Source organism: Lutra lutra, chromosome 11 (assembly GCF_902655055.1).
Source record: "Lutra lutra chromosome 11, mLutLut1.2, whole genome shotgun sequence".
NCBI lineage: Eukaryota > Metazoa > Chordata > Mammalia > Carnivora > Mustelidae > Lutra > Lutra lutra.
This window is the reverse complement of record NC_062288.1, coordinates 91,696,652-91,712,766: the sequence shown is the minus strand read 5'-3', so window position 1 is coordinate 91,712,766 and position 16,115 is coordinate 91,696,652. Positions and strand designations below refer to the sequence as shown.

At 38.8% G+C, this 16,115-nt stretch overlaps 1 long non-coding RNA gene across 9 annotated transcripts in view; it reads right to left on the bottom strand.

The window, feature by feature from the left end:
* Positions 1-16,115, bottom strand: part of LOC125081050 (uncharacterized) — a 237,693-nt gene that overhangs the window by 152,462 nt on the left and 69,116 nt on the right. For 8 of the 9 annotated variants that reach the window (XR_007121565.1, XR_007121568.1, XR_007121564.1 and 5 more), the window contains exon 4: positions 15,545-15,675. This is a non-coding gene — a long non-coding RNA (uncharacterized LOC125081050). Of the gene's footprint in view, positions 1-4,343; positions 4,347-15,544; positions 15,676-16,115 lie in introns of all 9 variants that reach the window. The other variant, XR_007121572.1, reaches the window with a different exon arrangement.

Here is a 16,115-nt window from a genome sequence, read left to right as displayed (position 1 = left end):
TCTTCTACCTTGCAATTGTAGAGGACTCACTGTTCTCTGCCTTTTGTAAAATACCTAATATTCAGAGTGGGTGGTATTTAAGAGTTCTCAATTGATATTATTTAGAGAGTGGAATTGCTCTTGAACTCTTTGCAATCATTATGGCTAAATGTATATATATGTACACGTTGTACCCAAGCCCACATCCCAGACGTCACTTTGTCATGACTGGCCCGACCCCAATGTCTAAGTACGTGTGCGCCTTCAAATTTTGTTGGTCTTGTTACTGAAAATAATAATCCTATGCATGTTTAATTAAAGGGGTTGGTGAATGGTAATGCTATAAAGAGCCAGGTATTAACTAAAGAAAACAGATCCACAGGGTATGAATACAACATGGGTGTTCAGCAAAAGAAACTAGAAGAGACCTGGGGTAATCAAGATTTGATGTATGATCTTGGGACGGCAGTTAATACACCTTCCCGGACTCATAGGTCAGAAGGGTCCAGAAGAGTCTCAATATGAAGACACAGAGCCTAAAGCAGCCAAAGTGAGAAGGGATAGAGTTAATGGTAATTATTAAATCGATGGAGGTATAGGTGGTTAATATTTTATGTTTAATAATTATACCAGCGATTATGATCTTCATGAGTTAATGATTACTAGTAACGTGTTAATGAATGATTTACGGTGATAAATGAATTATATGAAAATTGGAACAGAATTCAGAAAAAAAATGCCTGGCATGTATAAAACTAAAAGAAGGAAAGAAATTTCAAGCTCTGAGCCTCAGCCATAAACTATGACTGAGGAAGGATTTTGTGTCCTCGGTGTTTGGCACAGCCTGTGACACATCATAAATACCAAATAATCTTGGCAGGTTGGGTGAACATGTGATTTGGAGGACTGATGAGAAATAGGGTCACTTAGAGTTAAGACACCAGACTAACGTGTCATGTTCTTAAAAGTGCAGGCTGACAGACCAGGGGTGAGAATGGGAAAGCACCAAAAGCAACCCTAAGGTTTTTAACTATCCCATTGGCCCAACTGAAAATTCTCAGCTGGGGATGAGCCCGTAGGGGCCATTTGGTATTGTCATGGCTGGAGTGGAGGGGTGAAGTGCTGCTGGTTCCAGTGGGTAGAGAACATCTAGGGCTAAACATTATACTATGCATAGGAAAGGCCCCCACAACAAAAATTTTGAAGCCCAAAATGTCAGTAGTGCTGGATTTAGGAAATATTGGCCTCATTGAATGGACTCCTCTGCTCTTTCTGGCAAAGACCTATCCATCCTTCAAAGTGCAACTCAACAGTTGCCTCTTCCAAAGAGCTTCATTGAACTGCCTCCTCCTTACCTCTCAAGAGAGTATGCCACGAGTTAAGCAGTTGCTATTTACAAGATACCTTTCCTAAGACTTCAGATAATCTCATTTAGTCGGCGCCCAAGAACATGTGAGGCAGCTATTACATCACCATTTTACAAATGAGGAAAACTAATTGTAGACAGTGTTAAGGAATAGATACCAGACCACATAATAGAAAATAGCAGAGCTAAGATCTAAATGAGCTGTCAATCCTTCCATGATATGTGTTGCGTAAGTGAGAGGTAAGACCTGTTTGGTGGGGAAATAGCCATTTTTGGACTTTTGGACTTTTGAATCACAGAAGATACAAAGATTCATGGACCATCCACAAAAATGAGCAGTAATGAGGCAAAGAGGCCTAGGTGCTGAGGCTGACAGTGGATGCCTTGGACGAACTCAAACAGCAGTGTCCAAATGGGAGAGAAATAAGTGGTCAAAATCCAAGTAAATCAGAATAGGTGAGTTTAAATGATGTAATCATTAAGTATGAATGAAAGGAAAAGATAAATAAACATCAGCTATGGCCCAGTGTTCTAGCATGACATGAAACCTCACAACAGGCCATCAGGTGGTTGATGCTCAGTCTAAACAAAAAGATAGGATACATAGGGTTGGGAAGCCTGTCCATAGGCTGTCATTCAGGGACTAGCTCTGGCAAGAAAGAAGCAAATTTCCCGACCAAGAGGAGGCTGAGAGTACCTGCTCACAGGAGCCAACCCAGTTCCATGAGCTGAAGGTGGGGACAGTAGGAATAGTCATGTGTGGAGCCTGGGAAGGAAGGAAGAGGAGACCTGATACCGAACTTTGAGGGTTCTGTCGTGGAAGGAGAATAATCAGGAATAGGCTGATAATTAAGCAGACTGGATTCAGGTGAGACCACGCCATGGGAACCGGGAGCAGGACAGCACTGTAGTTGTTCAAGACGGAAGGATGGTAAAACCCGGAGCCAGGTTGGGCTGATGAGGATCTTATCCCTCAGCTGGAAGTGGTGAGATCAGTCTTGGCCTCCACGTACAAGTTCTGAAATCATTGGTGGGGGCGGGGTGTGTGTGTTCGAGATAGATACAATTTATATTGTAGACAGAAAAAAAAAGAATTATAAGGCCTGACAGGGAGAAGATAAATAGGAGAAGATGTTAATATATCTTTAAATGCAATAGAAATGTTCTGTAACATTTGGAAAACTGTTCTCAAATCTGAAATTACCTCAAAAACAAAGTCAAGGTCCTTTCATAGTTCTTCCCTTATGGGGTAGAGCACCCTTCTGTGAATGGGAAAGGTGTTGTCCTTTATAGTTTTCAACCAGGTTGAGCACCTCCTGAGCATGTCACCCAGTGGGATGACCAGGTTGATGGCAGGGGGCTCACTTGGTCCCACCATCAGCGAGAACCCCAAATTCTCTCCCTGTCTGCCCATCACCCAGGATGGTACAGGCAACAGGCCCCTACTTTTCTTATAATAACACAGTTGGGACCATTGAATTAAGTGATGGACACTACATAAACCAGAAGGCTAGTTACCCAGGAAAAAACAAAACCCACCAGGGGTCCTCCCTAAATAATCCCTTCCCTAATCTCTCAGCAGCAATCTCCTTCAATATCTTTTAAAACTTTCCCTACTGTGAATTAACACCATGTGCTTGAAAATACAGAAAAGTATACTCAGATTTCCATTCCACGTGACCTTAGGGGGCCCTTCTCAAGTTAAAAGCCTTTCTCTGGCCACACATTTGTAAGCAGGAACCAAAAAACTGGCCTCCTACACAGAGGGCTAAATCTGCCCATTTTTCATTTGGCCTGGAAACCCCACTTGTATTCTGACATTAGATGCCATTATGGATGCTCTTAAACAATACATTTTCTAATTCTTCCATCTGATGCATTTCTAGCCAACTCTAAGTAGAAAGGAGGAAAAAGCTGATTACACATGGCCAGTAGCTAGAATCATTTAAGCTAAATTAATAGTGCCTATAAATAACTTTGTCCTTCCTTTAAAAAAAAAAAAAAGAAAAGATGGTGAGTTTAGCCAAACAATCAGAGGAATGGACTATTTCCCCCTCTAGGTTGTCAGAACATGAAGCAATCTCAAATTAGCTGCAGGGAGAATGTAATAACCTGGGGTAGTATGCTGCATGCAGAGTGGGTGCAGTAAAGGTCTATTAACTAAAATTCCAACACAACATTTACCAATATACTTGTCCGTCCTGCTTTCTGTAGCTACTCACATGGCATTCTATCTGGCTTTAACGTGATTTCTTCACCAATATATTAGATTTTAGGCTTTGTGTGTTGAAGTCATTGATTTTTTTTTTTACTTTGAATAATTTGTAAACCCTAACATAAAGAAAATTTCTCATGGAACTTTTAGAAGAATATATCAGATGCCCTTGACTTTGACACCAAAGGTTGATTTTAAGAGGTCCTATTATTTTATGTACCAACCAGAAAGAAAAATACTACTGATTAAACAATGATATGATGTGTTTGTCACATTGAATTTTATCCTATGGAACCTGAGCAAGTTCTCTTAGATGTCTTAACACGGATTTTTATCACTTATTACTCTTGTACATATATATAGATAAAGGATATCTAAAATACATTGGCGAATGTGTGTTTCCAAAAATTCTTCATGTTCAGAGTCTGACTCTTGGGATTACTTTTAAACACAGAGTTGGTGATGTTCATGTTTTTCTATACAGTGTTGCTGATGCAGTATATCTAAGAAAAAATCTACAACAGAACTAAATTGTTTTGATGCTGAATCTTTAGCAATCAAGAAGAGCTAGAGCACCTCCTTTTCCTGCAACCGTTTGGTTTCTAAGGGTTAAAAAAGTGTTCCATCCACTATTTTCTTTGGAATTCCCTTCCAGGAGGCTGTCACAGTCATTCTGCAACTTAAAAAAATTTTTTTTAATTTTTTTATGTTATGTTAGTCACCAGAGAGTATATCATTTGTATTTAAGGTAGTGTTCCATGATTCATTGTTTGCATATAACACCCACTGCTCCACAAAATATACGTGCTCTCCTTGATACCCATCACTAGGCTCACCCATCCCCTTACCGCCCACCCCCCCTTCTAGAACCCTAAGTTTGTTTCCTGGATTCCATAGTCTCTCATGGTTCTTCTCCCACTCTTCCACCCTTCACTTTTCCCTTCCTTCTCCTAATATCCTCCATGCTCTTCCTTATGTTCCACATATAAGTGAAACCATGTAATTGTCTTGATCTGCTTGACTTATTTCAGTTAAAAAAAAAGATTTTATTTAATTTGAGAGAAAGAAAGCACATGCACCTGCATGCATAGGAATGGGGCGGGGGCAGGGAGGAGCAGAGAGAAAGGGACAAGCAGACTCTCACTGAGTGCAGAGCTCCACAGAGAGCTAGATCTCACAACCCTGAGCCAAAATCAAGATTTCTCTCTTAGGGTCCCTGGGTGGTCCAGTTGGTTAAGCTTCTTCCCTCAGCTCAGATCATGATCCCAGCATTGGGAGCATTGGGCTCCCTGCTCAGTGGAAAGTCTGCTTCTCCCTCTGCCTGCTGCTCTCCCTGCTTGTGCTCTCTTTCTCTCTCTCTGTGTCAAACAAACAAACAAAGAAACAAAAAAAGAGTCATCACTTAACACACTACTTTTTTGGGGAGGGAGGGGTAACTTTTTTTTTTTTTTTGCTGTCTTCATAGTTCAGGCAATGACAAATAAATATACCAACTGTGGCCTGCCCATCAGTAATTTTTCAGCACTATTGATTGCAAACTACAACATAACACAGATATTCAAATTTGCACCTGAGAACCAGTCAAATACAGTATATAGTTACTGAGCCATCTGAGCCAGAAATTCATTTCCTGATCTGAGAAGACTCTCTCTTTTCAACTGTCACCTCAACTGAGAATTGAAACCCAGAGTCTTACTATCTTGATTTCTTGGCAGACATCTCGAATTGTTTCTGTGTACTTCTCAGGGAACTTCTGCTCTCACATTTTTCATCCAAAATGTGAAGAAGATATTCATTCATTTGGGTAAATCTTAAGCTACACAGATAGATAATTTACAGCATAATAGGATGTCATGTATTAAGATATGCACACAGAGCTTTGTAAGGTGCAGAAGTGGAAATCAGTGTCACAGGGTGAGTGGATGCCCAGAAGAAGTTTGGATCGTGCCCCGCTTGGCCCTCTCATGCCCATGGGAAGTGCTCTATGGAAATGCAGTGAACCACAAAGGCCTCGAAGGCACAGAGGGAGGAAACACGGGAGAAATGGGACAGGACACAAAACAATGTTTACTTCATTTATTCCTTCAGCCAGTCAATCAGACAACAAATATTTATAGAACTTCTAATAAAGCCAAGATGTAAACATCGGTGCTTCTCCCACTTTTGACCCATATCCATCTTCCATCAAAGACACATACGGCTGCCCCATAATCCCTTAACTACTCTCTGTTCCAAATCTTACTCTCTGATGTTTTAAGGATAAAAACGGTTAATACAATAACATATGATCAAATATTTCTCCCCATACCCCTATCTACATTAACAAAGCATTTCTTAGGGGAAAAAAATCATTCTACGAGAATGCACAGGGTACCCATGTTTATTCAGCTCTAGCTTTAAAATTCTTTAAAATCAGGATTTTGAGAATGTTAGTGACATCGCAGGCTTTCCACCAAATTAAATTTGCATGACAATGTGTTTCAGATCTTCCACAACCAGACAAATGCTGCTTATATTAATGGGGATTAAGGTTATTCATCTAAACAGCTGAAAATTGCCCTGGTTTAACTCTGAAAGACTTTGATGGGTATCCTTTCATTTAGTCATTTCTTCTAGAAATGACCCGGCTTTGAAAAAAATTAGGCACTTTGTTATTTTTCCTTTGCCAGCCCAGAAACTAGGTTATTGCTTCCCATACTCTAAATCAGAAATACCCGCTGATTTTTTTTTTAAGGAAATGCTTCTTGCTTCCCTTTACTGTAGTCGTATAAATCACTGGTGCTGTGCTGGATATAGGCCACCTCTATAGCCTGCTGAACAAATGATTAGACACAGCACAGGGTGTGTTGAGTTTGCTGTGAAGTGAGCCCCCTGCTCACAGTGCCAGTCAAGAGACTGATCTGACTGTTCTGTTTTCCTGAATTCTGGACACTTGATATTAACTTGTTAAAGCCCGAGTTCGTCTCAAGCATTGTTTCTGGTCCTGGCCAGACTCGCCTGCTCTCTCTGTGGCTGGCCCACCGCTGGCTGACAAACAGGCCCGTCTCAGCCCCCCTCAATGTTACCTCTTGAAGTTGTCTCCATAAAACTTCTCAAGAAATCATTTTTTTTTTCCTTGAAGTTTCCTTGGTTTTGTTCTCTGATGTTGAAGCAGCCTAAAATAGTTAAATTGGCTCTTGGTCTGTTTATTTATCTTTGAAGCAATCTTGAAAAGCTCGATCTGCCCTTTTGATTTGAAACTTTAAGACACCCGTGAACAATCTTGGCTTTTATTTATTCAGGTTTCTTCTTTCAGCCACGTCAGCAGACACAGAGAATAGAGGATGGCATCTCCAATGGACTGAGGAGGCTGAGACTGGAACAGGGACGTGGATGGTACCACTGAGAGGCAGCCACCGGACACTTGGCAAATTGCATCCTAAGACGTGTTCTAGCTTGGAGCATCTGTTGACCTTGGCAAGCCAGGGTGACCTTTCCAAGAGTTGGTGGAATCCCGACAAGGCAACTGATGCCCAAGTAGTCAATCATTCCAAACCACTTTGATGGCAAAGGTAAAGACAGGATGTATTTCCCAAGCTGCTTAAAAACCAGCAAATCAGCAAAGGTCTGCTAACCTTTGATCAATATCCGCATATACAAAGAAGCCTTGAGATACATTAGTTACGATCCCATCAACCTAGGAAATCTGTTAAGCAAGATTATGGAGTTCTTGACAAGCACTCTTATCCAGCAATTCCCTACAGCAATCATCCTGTTCATTCGCTACCAGAGAGATGGCTGGACAAAGGCACTTGAGACCATCCTAAGGATTATTTGCCAACTGCTGGGTTCTGTGTGCAAAGGCTTATAGTCAAGAAATTAAATTCCTTGGACAAAAGAGAAGAAATAAAAGTACTCCTAGAGTAAATATACTGAGAACCCATATCTAAATCCTACAAGGCTGGCTATGTTCTAATTTTATCCTCTTCTATTACCTATGCCATTTAAAGTTGGGGGGGTATTTATTATTTTAGTTTATGTACAAACTATAATTCCAATATGAAATCAGTGAAACCATTTAAAAATCAAAGTCAATGTTAACAAGATGATCTATTTCTTCCCCCCAATAGAAGCTAATGAATCATTGTGAATTTATTGTGGTAGAAAGACAGTGGCTGCTGGCAATTATACTGATGAGCAGAAATCTTCACAAGTGGGTACTTTAAAGCAATTATTTTCCATTTGGTTCTAAAAAAGCCTCTGAGTACAACTAAGCTTTGATTACCTGGCATCTGAAAATATACGTTCTCAGAGGGGTATTCGCGATGATTATTTCAGGGGAAAGAGAGTAAACAGCTACTGTTTGTGAAAGCTCAGTTGTGAGCCTCTTTAAAGTTTAAAATATGAATTGTGCAAAAGATGGAGCTCTGACTTAACTACTAGCACAGTATTACATTGTTATGTTGCCAACTGGAAAGAGTCAAGAATTCACCAGTTCCCGAGGACCAAAAAGAAGTTTCAACTGCATCCTCTCAAAAACAAACTTCCTCAAACCCAAAAGCCAGTGTCATTTTTGCTAACAGACTCTCCAATCTCAAGCCTAAAACTTATTCCTTCATTTCTTCTCCTTGGGTCCTTCGGGGTCACCAAGAATGCCGTATCCAAGAATGATAGACAGTACAGAGCTCACTGTAGAAGCTGACTCCATCAAGAGAGGGAAGCCAAAGGTCATCCAAAGAGGGAATCAGGTGGAGAGAACATTCCATTTATTTTTCAAGGATAGAAAGGTTGGGGGTTCTTATAGAGAGGTATTGTGCCCCTTTCTGTCTAATTCAAGTTTATTGGTACACAGTGGAAGTCAAAAGTCCATATTTTAAAAGGAGAGAGGAATGCGGACCAATCCAAGGTTAAAGGCTAGGAGAAGCAAGTGTTGAAATTTGTAAACCAGCTTAGAGCTCCAGGTCTGGAGATGGTGGGCTTAAGTACAGATAGACAGAATCAAATTTTCACTGACCTTGGGTATGATTTTTCCCCAAATGGGGGAAATATAAAAGAAAATGCAAGACAAGAAAAGAGGAAGTGTCCTGGATTGTGTAACCAGAAGTTACAACCAAAATCATCACTTTCATGACCATTTATAATTACTGGGCCCATTACAGTTCAATGGCTGGCCACCAGACCGTGTGGACTATGGTGTAGGGTCCACAAATAGAGTTACTTGTCTAATTTCCCACAATTAACAGATTGTGGAGCTGGAGCTAGATGCTAAGTGTGTTTTTTTCTCAATTTGAAAATAATGCATGTTCATTTTGAAGAAAGTAGAAAGAAAAGATCTTCTATTTCAAAATCATAACCCTGTTTCCCAGAGATTGTTTACATGTTATTAATTTCTTGACTTTTTTACCTAAATTGCTTTGCCTACTTGATATCATTTTGTTCTGCTTTAACATGGCATCATAAACATTTTCCATGTCCTTAAAAGCATATATGTGAATATCATATTTAATGTCTGCACATAATTTAAATAAACTGTTTCTTCTTTTGCAGTTCCTTATGGCTGAGCATTCCAAAAGTCTTAATTTTTTCACTATTATAAATTAACAATTATCCTACCAAAACATCAGTAATTGAATCTCTGGCCCTAAAAATATGAACATCTTTAAAACTCTTTACTCATATTCCCAAATAACCTTCTTGAACATTTGAAGCACTTTGAACATTCAATAGTGTCTGGAGTGACCGCTTCATGGCACATCCCAATATCGGGTATTCCCTTTAAAAATTTTGTGTATTTAATTAGTACAATTTATATCTCGTTTTTACTTGTAAATTTTGATCATGAAATAAGGCAGATACTCTTCCAACTTTTTAAAATTATTTGCATTGTGTCTTTGGTAAAGTAAGCATGCATGGTTTTGCTCATTTATTTATGGGATCCTTGGGGTTTATCTCATTGGTTTTTAAAATCATATCTGTCATGCTTAGTGCTGGAACCTGACCACTGTATAGGGCAAAATAAAAATTAATTGAATTACTTCTTTATAAATTGATATTATTAGGCATTTTCATACTTGTAATGGCTTTTCTTCACCATCTTTTAGTTTAATGTGCAAGGTCTAAACGCTTCCCCCAAATAAGTTGAATCCTTGCTTTTTCTTTTGCCAATTCTCCCCTTCAGTTTAAGTAGAGGGGAACCCCCCCCCAAAGTAGAGCTCAGATAAATAAGCTCATTTTCCTTGTAGGCATTTGCTGGCTTAATATTTGTCAGTTAAGAATGATCTAGAACTTGTTTTATTATGGGATAAAACTTGAAGACAAAATTTGTTTAAAAACAAATAACCTAAACTCACTATATTAAATAACCCTTTCCTTCCCTGAAGATTTTTTTAATAGATCATTTTCACATATTTAATTCATAGATATACAAAAAGATCCCTCTTGGTATGATTCAGTTTCGTTGATCTCTCTGAACATGCTTATGGTTGTATCACATTAAGCAAAATATTATAGTTTCATACTGATTTAATATCCTGCAGTAATTATTTAACTTATTAATAATCTTTTTCATATTAAATAATATATTTTATAAATACTTTCCACATAATTAAAAATATATACTTTTTAAAATAAAGGTTAAAAAATCTTGTTAGAGAGGCACCTGGGTGGATCAGTTGGTTAAGCATCAAACTTCAGCTCAGCTCATGATCTCAGGGTCCTGGAATTGAGCTTGGGCGGGGGGGTGTCCCCTGCTCAGCAGGGAGCCTGTTTCTCCCTCTCCCTCTGCCCTTCCCCCTGTTTGGGTGTGTGCCTGCGTGCACTCTCTCTCTCTCTCCCTAATGAATAAATAAATATTGTTAGAAAAATATATGCACTATTTTTTTTAAAAAGATGAAGACAAGAAATACACAAACTCAACCCCAATTCACCCTTCCCACTCCTATTCCTCACAAGAAACTAGATTCCACTCTTGAAACAGTTTGTGTTTTTAATTCATTTGTTAATTAAGACTCAAAATAATACACTTATGCTAATATATTTTACAATTTGTCTACTCAAACATTATCGACTTCAAGGGGTGCCTGGGTGGCTCAATGGTTAAAGCCTCTGCCTTCAGCTCAGGTCATGGTCCCAGGGTCCTGGGATCAAGCCCCACATTGGGCTCTCTGCTCAGCAGGGAGCTTGCTTCCTCCTCTCTCCTCTCTTTCTGCCGCCTCTCTGCCTACTTGTGATCTCTGTCTGTCAAATAAATAAATAAAATCTTTAAAAAAAAATTATCAACTTCCAACCAAATGAGATAGGTTTCAACTCTGTAAATCTCTCCCTGATTCCTTTATTGTATTTAATCCACTATTACAATTCATCTCTCTCTTATCTTTGCAACTTAAACAATATAGGTTAATATTTATTCCTTGTTCAAACAAGTAGAGATTTTCTCTGTATTTCCTTCTTTGCACAATAGTTTAGTGTCCCTATCTATTTCCACACCTATCTTCCCTCCTTCTACTTCCCAACTTCTCTCATCTGCACATTTATGTTCTATTGCCTCATTTGTTAAAATTTGCATTTTTGCTGATGCGAAGGGTCTAAGGAAGAATCAAGTATCCAACAGAAATAGAGCTGCATTTGCCATTCTCCAGAGAACGTGAGCTGCGTGATCCCCAGTGATGGAGTCTCTGAAAAGCTCATCACAAGCATCCCTCAGATGAAGAGGGAGCTCTCACCACCTGCCAAGTGTAGAGAGCATGGGAGCAACATCATAACCAGCCAGAGAGAAGCATTCTCTCCCCATCCCCTCTTCTGATCTTTGAGAGGTAGACCAGTCATCAAGGGAGAAAAACTATTAATGACGAGAGAGAATCCGTAAGAGTAAAACAAAAAGAAAGTCTGAATATTATATGAGACTGGACCTTTTTAAATACTGAGACCATGCCTTGTGCTTTCTAGCAACAGGAAGTCTTTCCACATTCCATAAAAATTACTACAAACTGCCCTATGTTTCATCCAGGACGGGGAAGAAACTAACACGAAAGAACAATTTCAATGGGAAGAGGAAGAAGGAAAAAAAGTTATTGTATGATCATTTTGTTCAAGTTTGTTTACAGCAATGATTGGTTAAGCATTAGAACTCAGGTGAGGGGTTGGAGTACATGATTATTTTTAGGGAGGGAGGAAAAGACGGGTAGAGGGAGAGAGAGAATCTTAAGCCGTCCACCCCCAGCACAGAGCCCTAAGCAGGGCTCGATCTCACCACCCTGAGATCATGAGCTGAGCCGAAATCAAGAGTCAGATACTTAACCAACTGAGCCACCCAGGCACCCTAGTACATGACTTTCAACCCCTTCCAACCTTATAGTTCTATTTCTCATTTTTAAATTTACCTTTGATTGATATCTTTAGGTGTATATATAAGACTGTATATGAGAAATAAATGCAATTTTGAAAAGAGTATGTAAAAATATCTTTAATTGAGTCATAGTTTCTTCCTAAGTTTCCATTAAAATTAGTGTAGCTTCATGTCTAATATTTTTAGATGACCACGAATTCCAAGTTTCTATGCCCTTTGAAAAAATTCTGAGTCATATTAAAAACCAATACTGGAAATTTACTAGAGAAGCTAATTTTTTTTAATTCTCATTGCATTTCCATTTTAGTAGAAATAGTTAGCCCCGCTTATTTCTTTCATCATCTTTATGAAAGAATGCTGTATAAAGACTTTTAAACCCACATACTGTCCATGTGCATTATTTCTCTCGAGCAATAGTACCTACAGAAAAGTACGTTATGTGGTGTGACCACAACTTGCTAAGGATTGCTAGTGAACAGATGACCATTTGCTGGCTGGAGTCACTGTGGCATTAGAATGACCATTAAAAATGCCATTTTCCTTTTAAGTTTCTATTATTTATAGAATCACTATTCTCTGGCCTTCTGAACAACCTTTTCTTATCCTACTCCTGAGAGTCCGCTAACACTTTCTGCTCTTCAAAAGGGATTTAAGACACCTTAAAATAAATTGCATGCACACAACAAAGTTCTGGGAAAAAAATAATATAGCAAAGATGTCAGAAAGAGTAGGAGAAAGCAAAAATGCTAAGTATGAGGTTTGACACAATTATTGTGATTGCCTATTCAATTTTACTCTGAGTTTCCTCAGAGGCAAAAACCCAATATGTTGAGTACTTCTACTTATTTGTTTAATAAAAGCAAACCAATTTGGAGAAAGAGAGTCAGAGAGAGATCTACAGAAAATGGGTACATGTATTTCTTTCCTAATTAAGTTCAAACAAAACTGTATACAGAGAATGGTAGGCAATGTATCTTTGACCCAGATTATCTACTAAATACAAACAAAACCAAAGATACAACATTTAGAGTTAATTTAGTGAAGGTGGTTGTTCAGGTAATACAGAACCTGTATGTAATTTTCTTCTGCTTTGCCCCGATTCAAGGATAGAGTGTGGATTACATAGAGAAGTGAGTGGAAACCATGTTTTTCAGACTGTTTTACTTAAAGGGCACTGATCTGGTAGAGTTTTAGGAAGGAGTTGGTTGACAGATGGTCTGATACCAAGCACTTCAGTGAGAGTCCAAGAAGCAGCATTATTTGCTACATGCAAGTCATATGCTCAGTACCACATTGGTGAGTGGCAAAGCTAATGCCACCGGTCCACAAGCCGTACCTTGAGAGACAAGTCCTGAGCATGTCCTCTGTATTCATGAGTGGAAGTTCTACCATCCTTGACGTGCCTCTGAAAATATATTGATTTCTTTCTAAGCTTTAAGTCAATAAAGTTACATTAGTCTGACAAGCACATATATTTCCTACACTCTCCTATGAAAAGGCTTATAATTCAAGTCCCTCAAAACAAAAAACCTTCCTTCCAAAAGCAAGTTTATGTCTATTCAAACTTTGGAAGCATAAGTATAAATTATAAATATTTTTCAAGTGTGCTGTTCTTTCTCTAAGTTAAAACACACACACACACACACACACACACACACACACACACAATATCTCCTTAGCTCCTTGGTATTTCAGTACTTCAAAGCTTTTAAAGCCAAACCCCCAATGTAACCTGCCTTATTAAAAAAAAAAAAAGTTCATTTGTTTTAAAAGTGTTGTGATCGTGCTAATGTATTTTAAGAATCAATTAAACTTAATCTAAACATCTCAAGAGAGAGGAAGGTTTACTTCTTTTCTACTAAACTCAGACACAAAGCCCTTCAGTGGATGCATTTTCAAGCTGTGCTGGGACTATGTAATGTCCAGGCAAACTGCTTAAAGATCATCCAGAAAAATGCAAATCCAGCCTATAGTTTGGAGGAACAAATCTTTGAAAGTCTAACATACCCAGATTAATGGTGAGCCATAGTTACATACAATGAGGTCATTACACCAAGAAAGGATGCTAACCAGATGAATTTGCAGAATAACTTGGAAAACTTGGAGTTTCTTGACTAAGAATAAAACATATGACCTATCAGGAGTCTCTTTCAAATAACCAAATTCCAGAAAACTGTTTTACACTGAACTCTGAAAGGAGGTCACAATCATGTTTTGACAGCTGAATAAGAATCAGATAAAACCAAATTGTTTCCTACCTCAGCTGTTTAAATAGTTCAATAGGGAAAGAAAGTAAAAAAATGGAAGCTTACCAAACAGAGTCATCCTAACAAGTGAAGTCAATTGCACCAATTACATCTGTTAAGCTCTTTATTCTACTAAAGTCATGATCTCCCCGCACGCGAAAAGTCATTTCCCCCAATAAATCTCTTCGCTGACCACCCTTGCTTCTATAACCTGATTTAAATATCTGAGTGTCTTTTGCAAAGCTATCTCCCACTTAATGAATTCCCAAGCAGATGCTGAATCATTTATTCAATGCATTGTAGTATAAGCTAAGGAACAATCAAAATTTGTTAAAAGATCCATCTGTACAACAAATATCCACCCGGGTAAACAACTAAAAACATCAGGAATTTCATTCTATAAAACGAGGCGCAGAAGTATGTGGAAAGAAATGAACATATTAAAAATACATACACAAAAAATAGTTGTTATCATATAGGATTATAGATCTTTTTTTTTATTTTCCAAAAACATAGGTAATGAGAATTTATGAATTTTGTGTAACAGAGATTATCTTAAAGATTGCTTTATAATATAATTGGGGAAGAAAAAAAGCATACAAAATGAGTGTAAAGCATTCAAAAATAGCACACATCAATGTGTGAAAAAGAACACGCTGTTAAATAAATTCGAAACTGAAGTAAGAACCAACCATGGGGTTAAAGTTGGTTCCATGTTCCTTCCTGAAGAAAGTGATGTTCTGAGCACTGGGAAGCCAAGTTACCCTGCAGCAGAGCATGATAAACTCACGAGGATGCTAGAAAAGCTGGAGCAGATGTAACAGGAGTTTGTGAGAATGCTGAGTCTGCAGGACAGAAGACAATGGCCTACACATTGCACGGGTATGTAGGGAGAAGAAGAAAAAAGATACTTTTTTTTCAAAAAAGCAATTGGTGGCAGGAAAAGCTTTGTGCCAGGAATTAAGTGACCTAAATTTTTGTGTTGGTCCTGTCATTTTCATGACTTTGGATAATTCACATGGATTTTCAGAGTCTCAATTTCCTCCTGAAAAGCGATAACAGTAATTATATATAATCTCCCACCTTCCTTTGTTATCATAAAGGTCAAAAGATTTCCGACTATGAAAATGTGAAGTATAAAAGGGTTTTTACGAAGAACATATTAGTATGCATCCGCCAGAATTTCCCTGTGGCCCAGGCCTTACCTCTAAACTCTCTGTACACTCTTCTAAATTAACCATATTTACACTTATGGCATCAACCACCACCTATCTATAATGCTGATAGCTTTCAAATCAGAATTTCTAACTCAGATCTAACTACTTATTAGATATGTCCACATAATGATCCAAGTGTACTTAAAATCAACATGTCTAAAACGACTGAGTATCCCTCTTTTGAAATCTGCTCCATACCTGGTATGATCTGTCTGAGTCAAATGCAAGGTCAACAGGATACCTGTCTCGGGTCAGGTTCCACAAGAGCAGACCCTGAGATGATGTTCAGGAGCCACTGCAGAGTCAGGAAGTGATCCCAAGAGAAAACTCTAAGGGGAGAAAGGGAAAGAGGAAAATGGCAAAAGAGGAAGCCACACAACTGTGTCATTTCAGCAAAAGATCCAGCCTTGGCTTGATCCTACAGGGACACTGCTTATGACGTCTCTGGATTTGTGCCCCTCAAGGCAACAGACCTGGGCTTCCACATTCATGTACACTCTTTGGTTATAAAATCTAGGGAGGGACGTAGAGATCCATGAGGATGTGAGTAGGGCTGGTGTGGTTAACATTCTCTGAACTCTCCGACCCAGAAGCCTCTGAGTCATACTGGGATCTTCATTCTCACTCCTCCCACGTATTGTCCAGCCACAACTCCTGTAGAAATCCAGTATTTCTCTCAAATCAATTCGAACCACTCTTTTGCTGTACTTTGAGTCCTTACTTCTAGCCGGAACTCCTAGAGCAGCCTCCTGTCGGACCACTGTGCCCC